The following is a 7,363-nucleotide window of genomic DNA, read 5'->3' on the forward strand; positions in this document are numbered from 1 at the left end:
GTAAACAGTGTTTAAAATGGCACGGCCACAGCCAGACATACAACTGGACGCCCTGCACATATATTCAGGTGGTTCGGTAATGGAAGCTGAGAGGAAAGAGGCATCCCAGGTCAACAGCAGCGTTCTGGTAAACGGGTCGCAGGCGGGTCGCAGGCGGCCAGACCTCACCAGCCCAGAAGAGACAGGGAGCAGAAGCAGCATTTACACAACCATTTAGGGTTTTTACAACTTTTGGAGATGTGGGTGGCCTTTACAACTTTTGGAGATGTGGGTGGCCAATGAGGCAATACCTGAAGATATTTCAACAATATCTCCAATTAAAGATGTTTCAGGTCAACACTACATCAAATTTAGAGAAGTTCTTTCCTTGTTCTAACATCTTTATCCAACTAGACACGTGAAGGCTTTTTATTGGCAAAAAGGTAAGTGTCAGAGTCAGATTGGTTATGTAGAAGGGCGCTATGTACTATACAGGAATTTTACTGTTATTGTTTTACTGTTTTACTGTTGTACTGTGTTGAACTAGCTTTGGTATGGAGTGCTTTAGCTCAACATTACCTCAAACCTCACAATGCATCTACTTTGCATGATAAATATGGAAGCTCTGTGCCAATGAATATTAATGCATATGTTAAATATTAATGTAAGCATGAATAAATAATCTCTTATTAACTTTCCCATTGCCCTAATAAATTACAACAGGATTTTCCAAAAAGTAATAGTCAAGAAACAGTTTTCTTTACGATTTTAATTACATGCAATTTGTAGAAAAAGGCTTCTCTTTCTTCTCATCTAATGATCATCAGTGTTTATTGGAAATTCCATACTCAAATTCAATAACAGGGCAAAGAAAGTCTATACTGGATGAATGTCCTATACAAGCACTCATTCCAGTTCAAAGCCCCAACTACCCCACTTCAATGCTGGATGTGAATTATGAGCCTAATGCAAATAGTTGGAAAGAGAAACAAACCAAATGGCTCATCATATTTTCAGGGAGAAATAAGAACACAGGCTTGTTGCACTGCCCTCCCGGTGCTGTGTCATGGCACGGAGGGTACGGAGGGGAACACGGGGGGGGTGGGGTGGGGGGGTGAAAGGCTGTCGGGGGGAAGTGACCCGCCACTCACCTGCTCTCATTTCCCCCGGAGGGCAAGACTGCTGGAATGCAAATGCCCTCGGGCTGCATGTCCATCCTGCTTCGTAGGGCTCTAGGAAGGAGTGCACTACGGAGGGGTCATCCTGGAAAGACGTGAGACTTAATACTAATGTCCAGATAGACTGATTCCCAGGCTGGCCAAGCCGCATCTCCTGGATCGGAACTCCACCTCAGGTCTTCCATAGCACCGCACACTCTCTGGCAGACAGACAGGCGTGCAGACAGACAGGGGTCATCTCACCTCCTGACTGAGTCTCTGTTTTTGGTATTTTGTTTGTCGGTGTGACTAGAATAAACATGCTGAGCTGATTTTCTACAGTAGTCATCAAGGTACTGTGTAAATACAGCACTGTGCCGGTGGTAATGCAACAGCTAAAAGTTGGTATTTGTTATAACACATGAACAAGATACTTCTCAATATTTTGATGAGCACAAACTTCAACAAATAATGAGTAGTGGTAGTAGTAGTAGTTCTAGTAGTAGAAGTAGTTGTAGTAGTAGAACTAGTAGTAGTAGTTGTAGTAGTAGTAGTAGATGGAGGAGTAGGAGTATAGGTATTAGTAGTAGTAGTACAGTAGTAGTAGATGGAGGAGTAGGAGTAGGGGTATTAGTAGTAGTAGTACAGTAGTAGTAGATGGAGGAGTAGGAGTATAGGTATTAGTAGTAGTAGTACAGTAGTAGTAGATGGAGGAGTAGGAGTAGGGGTATTAGTAGTAGTACAGTAGTAGTAGATGGAGGAGGTGTAGTAGTAGTAGAAGATGGAGTAGTGTAGTAGTAATAATAATAGTAGTAGTTGTAGTTGTAGTAGTAGTAGTAGTAGTAGATGGAAGAGTAGGAGTAGGGGAAGTAGTAGTAGTAGTAGTAGTAGTAGTAGTAGTAGATGGAGGATGTGTAGTAGTAGTAGAAGATGGAGTAGTTGTAGTCGTAGTAATAATAATAATAGTAGTAGTTGTAGTAGTAGTAATAATAATAGTAGTAGTTGTAGTAGTAGTAATAATAATAATAGTAGTAGTTGTAGTAGTAGTGGTAGTTGTAGTAGTAGTAGTAGTAGTAATAGATGGAAGAGTAGGAGTAGGGGTAGTAGGAGTAGGGGTAGTAGTAGTAGTAGTAGTAGTAGTAGTAGTAGTAGTATTGGTCTTATCAGTTCCTTAACTGTAGTGTGAATTAAAAAAAAGAATTTAAGAGATTAAGGAATAATAACTACATTTCATAGTACACATAAGTATGTTTAATAACAGAAATATTTGACAACTTTTTTTATTTATTCATGATAACACACACTTGGAGCACAACATGTTAACGCTTCAGTATGTACTGCATTAGAAATGTATCAAACAAAGTCAGACTGACCTTCTGTAGAGCAATGCAAACAAATTCACATTTTTTTTTCCCAGTTATGCCTTGATAATTATGTGTCTTAATGATAAATATTCAGAAACATAATTTTCCAGTGTAAATGAAAAAGCACATATTTGTACTGGTAACATCTCATAAATCTTTTGTACATATCAAATTGATTAGTGCGTTTTATTTTAATGCGATGATGCTGTTCTGGCTGTATAATATACAGTGTATATGTAACTTCCATCACGTTTTTTTTTTACTTCGTACCATTCTTCTTACTGACTAGCTCATTTATGTTTACTGAATAACCATGCCGGTTATCCTTCCGTGATCTGTTTCAGACTGAAACAAGGTTTTTGAAGTTGTTTCTTTCTTCAGAAGCACCCAGAATAATGACACACTCCGATCACAGGTGCTTTCTGCCGTTCAAAACAGACATATGGACCTGAGGGAGGTGAATCTCATTGGACATGAGCTCGGCCAATACGAAATAATACAAGAGGTATTACAGAAAACAGGGTAACTAGGCAGATAGAGATTTAAGAAGTGTGTATATATATATACAGTGTGTAGGGCAGTCATGGCCTGGTGGTTAGGGAACTGGTCTTGTGACCGGAGGGTCGTGGGTTCGATCCCTAGGCCTGATGCCATGACTGAGGTTCCCCTGAGCAAGGCCCTTAACCCTCAATTGCTCACTTGTATAAAAAAATGAGATAAAAATGTAAGTCGCTCTGGATAAGGGCGTCTGCCAAATGCCATAAATGTAAATGTGTGTGTAGATAGATAGATAGATAGATAGATAACCGTTGCAGGCCAAAAAGAAGAGGCACCATCTGTGTGTTACCATAGAGCATTTGTGCACAAATACATGTACTCCCTGTGTTCAGTCTCCTTCTGTAACCCAGCTGATGTGTTCAGTCTTCTTCTGTAACCCAGCTGATGTGTTCAGTCTCCTTCTGTAACCCAGCTGATGTGTTCAGTCTTCTTCTGTAACCCAGCTGATGTGTTCAGTCTCCTTCTGTAACCCAGCTGATGTGTTCAGTCTCAGGTTACCAGCACTGAACAGCCAGAGGGACTGAAATCTCAGTGATGTCAATGAGGACTCTTCAGTTGTTCAAATTAAATCTTGTTTTCAAGCAAAGAGTAACTGTGTGACACATTTCTCCACGTTTTGCTTTATTTTATTTTTGGACTTTAGCGAAATAATTATCTATCCAATTTGATAGTAATTTGAAACAGATTTCACAGACATTGAGTGAAGCATCGAGTGATTCGGTTTATTTCCTGTATGATAATTATGGTGGAACATATAAACCTATAACTGCGAGTTTACACTGGGCAGAAATGAGGTTCTGGGGTTCACAACCCAACAGCTAAGACACACAGGGCTTTACTCACCAGCCCTGCAACTCTGTAAGCACACACATTGTTGAAGCCAAAATGTTACTACAGTTTTTATACAGATTATAGCAGAAAGCACTCCAGCGTTTTTTTAACTATCTGCCTTTTCAAAGAACTGTAGTGAATTGGATAGTTGAGTAAGTGGATAAATGGCGGTATAAAGAGCCATTGGGTGATTAGTACTGTCTCACACAGACTGAGGAAGAACCTTTCAGGCACCATGACAGCTCCTCTCCGTAGAAGCTTACCCGCAAGAGAACTCAGTCCCACGACCTGCCTCCTCATATCATGTATGTTATATATGTATACATTCCCTCTTGAAGAAAGTCTTGGACAGTTTTGCTCATTTGTTTGTTTTCCGAACAACTGTACAGATGTATTCAAGTTCATGTACTATCTAGAATCTGAATATGATTGTAATGGTGATAGGTGGGAATAGCAAGATAAATATATATACAATATATACAAAACAACCTACAAAACCTATAAAAACAAGGGCTTTTTTTGCCAGTTACTGAGGGCTTAGTGCAGGTGTGTGTGTGTGTGTGTGTGTGTGTGTGTGTGTGTGTGTGTGTGTGTGTGTGTGTGTGTGTGTGTACACTACAGATGCACTCTAATCAATTCCCATGGTCTGCACATGGCTTCAGGGTGGAGTCCGTGGAGATACAGAACTCTGCTGTTCTACAGGGTGGAGTCCGTGGAGATACAGAACTCTGCTGTTCTACAGGGTGGAGTCCGTGGAGATATGGGACTCTGTGGTCCTTCTATACTTTCCTGTGTTCAGCCTCACAGGGCCGGGTTTGAAGAGGAAGTGTCTGAGCTAATCCATTCCTCTCGCGGGGACAGCACCAGCCAGTTTCACACAGAGTACATGCAAACTGGCCCCAGAGGTTACGCTCCCCATCTCACCTCCCCATCTCACCTCCCTGTCCCTACAGCTCCTGTACGAACCAGACAAGAGCATCACAGCTCCTCCACAGCTCCGCAGAATTCTATGACCCTTTGTTATGGATGAACAAAAATAGGTATCTTTGGTTGGGGGGGGGGGGGGGGGGGGGGGGGGTGACATCAAAATGTATTGGAATGTACCATTTGATTTTATTATGTTGTTTGTGACTTGTTTTAAGCCAATAAAACAATAAAAGCGGAATTCTTCAACTGGTTGTATTTACAGTTTATTGTTTAGCATGCTTTGCCAGCAGCTTCTCATCCGTGCTCAACCAGCTGCCTAAATATTCATAAAAATGTAAATTCATAATACCCATATTTACTCTTTGTTTATCTTTCAGTATGCTAATGGAGATGTTGATCATCCTTGGCATACCCAGAAGTTCTCAGAATTCCCCTGGCTCGGTGACGCTCTCGCTGAAATTCATCCTCCACACAGTCCTGCAGCCACGGCTGGAGTTCACCGCTTGCATGTGATGCACAGTATAGGAATCCCATTATGGTAGGAGTACAGTCCCTGGAAGCTTGTGAACATCTCTACATATGTCATTACCCTTGTTATTACTCTTTTCTGAAATGTGGGAAAAATTCAGAACATCACCCCTTCAACTCAATACCCTCTCCACTCCCATAGCTGCATACCTTTCAAATTAATTTCAGTGTACTTACTAAATAATTCACAATAGTTACTGATTAATAAACCTTAAGATTGATAACTAATTAATATTTCAACTAGAGTTGATAAAATTAGCATCCCATTGTGTAGTGTAATCTAGGGTCAGTAAAAATACACAAAGCCTAATCTTAACTTTAAAGGGCAAAACGGGTCTCACTTCAGCTTTCCAACCCATGTTCTCTTTGTCCAGCAGAGTGAAGTCAGAAGTCATGTTGGTAAAAGTCGGCGAGAGAGGGGAGCAGGCAAACAAACGTGGGGCTGTGCAAACAGCCCTGTGGATTCCAGTTGTTCATATGCATCTGTGGGAAGGTTTTGGCACCGAGTGCTCACACGAGTTCCATCTGGACTGTCTGACCGATGTGAGCGTTGACTCATAGCATCAGCCATTGAAGGGCTCACTGAAGGCTCCATCTTATGTACATACCCTTAGTAGTGTACACTAATACCTGTGGGGAACACGACTGAGGGCAGAGATGAAGTGGTTTGGTTTATGACCTTTAGACATACCTGACAGTCCACTATGCGTCTCCTGGAGTAATAGCAAAACAGCAACCCTGCGCGGACCTTCTGGCCAAGGGAATCTCTGTTTCCTGAACACCGCCTCCCATCCTCTTGTGTAAATGTTTGTGTATATGTGCGTGTCTACAGCAAATCCATAATGTGGGAAACAGAACAAACATGGCTTTAGAGCCACACAGACCTACTTTGGCATGGCCAAGCTCTCTTATTTACCCCAAGAAAAAGTGACACATTTAACCAAGCCCACCAAGGACACCCTCAACAAATATAAACCAAGAGCTAATAGTTTCCAAGGTTCAGAGAGACTGAAGCTCAGGGGCTCCTTCAGCGCACATGAACACACGCTCTACTGAAGCACTGCAGTGCGCCTGATCCGAAGACAAGTTGCCCCCCCATGACTCACTCAGAATGGACCAAACTCTCTGTAAGAATATTTCACTCTGATGGGGGAAGCATTGAGGATGAATGACTGACCAAGATGGCACAGGGAAATGCTGGATTAGGTCTGTGGCCTCCAGATGATAAAATAGGATGGATTCATCAGCTAGAGGAATTGGGCTGATGAGTGTGTGTGTGTGTGTGTGTGTGTGTGTGTGTGTGTGTGTGTGTGTGTGTGTGTGTGTGTGTGTGTGTGTGTGCACGTGGGGAGTGATGGTCCAGGATGCTGAATCCAAAGGACATTTTCTTGGAATGACTTGATGAGTTTTGGGGTCCAGATCAATACGCCACCTGCAGCCAATCTGTACGGTGCATTCACCGCATTCCTCATGGCAGCGCACATGTGACCGGCGGACATGTGACCCGCGCCCATGTGACCTGCCGACATCCGCCTAGCGGAGCTGGGGAACACGGCCCAGGAGAGGAAAGAAAAAAAGAGGAAGAGAAGGCAGGGGAGAACAGTAAGGTGAGAAAAAGAAAGATAAAGAGAGAGATGCAGGATCTTAATGAAAAGCTATCCACACCCCGACATCGATTTGTGTATCAGCCCTCCAAAATTGTCCTGCGCTCCACAGGAGCCCGTAAGACAGCCTCTCTCTGTGTCTCCCTCTCTCTGTAACAACAAAGCACCCATGTATCTCATCATGGCTACCTTTTCGTCTGTAATTTGTTTGTTTCCTATCCGTGGTGGACCCATTCAGTCGGAGTACGAGTGCTTTTCTCTGCTCTCACACCACTTATCTCCAGAACCCTGAATGGGAGCGCTGCTTGACCGCAAGAACGCAGCTCGGAGTGAGTAGTGAAATCTTGGCCATTGGCCTCAGATGTAAGAGGAAGCGCTGACAGGACCGTTTAATCACATTTGAATGAATGTCAGA

This window comes from Brachyhypopomus gauderio, chromosome 20 (genome assembly GCF_052324685.1).
Source record: "Brachyhypopomus gauderio isolate BG-103 chromosome 20, BGAUD_0.2, whole genome shotgun sequence".
NCBI lineage: Eukaryota > Metazoa > Chordata > Actinopteri > Gymnotiformes > Hypopomidae > Brachyhypopomus > Brachyhypopomus gauderio.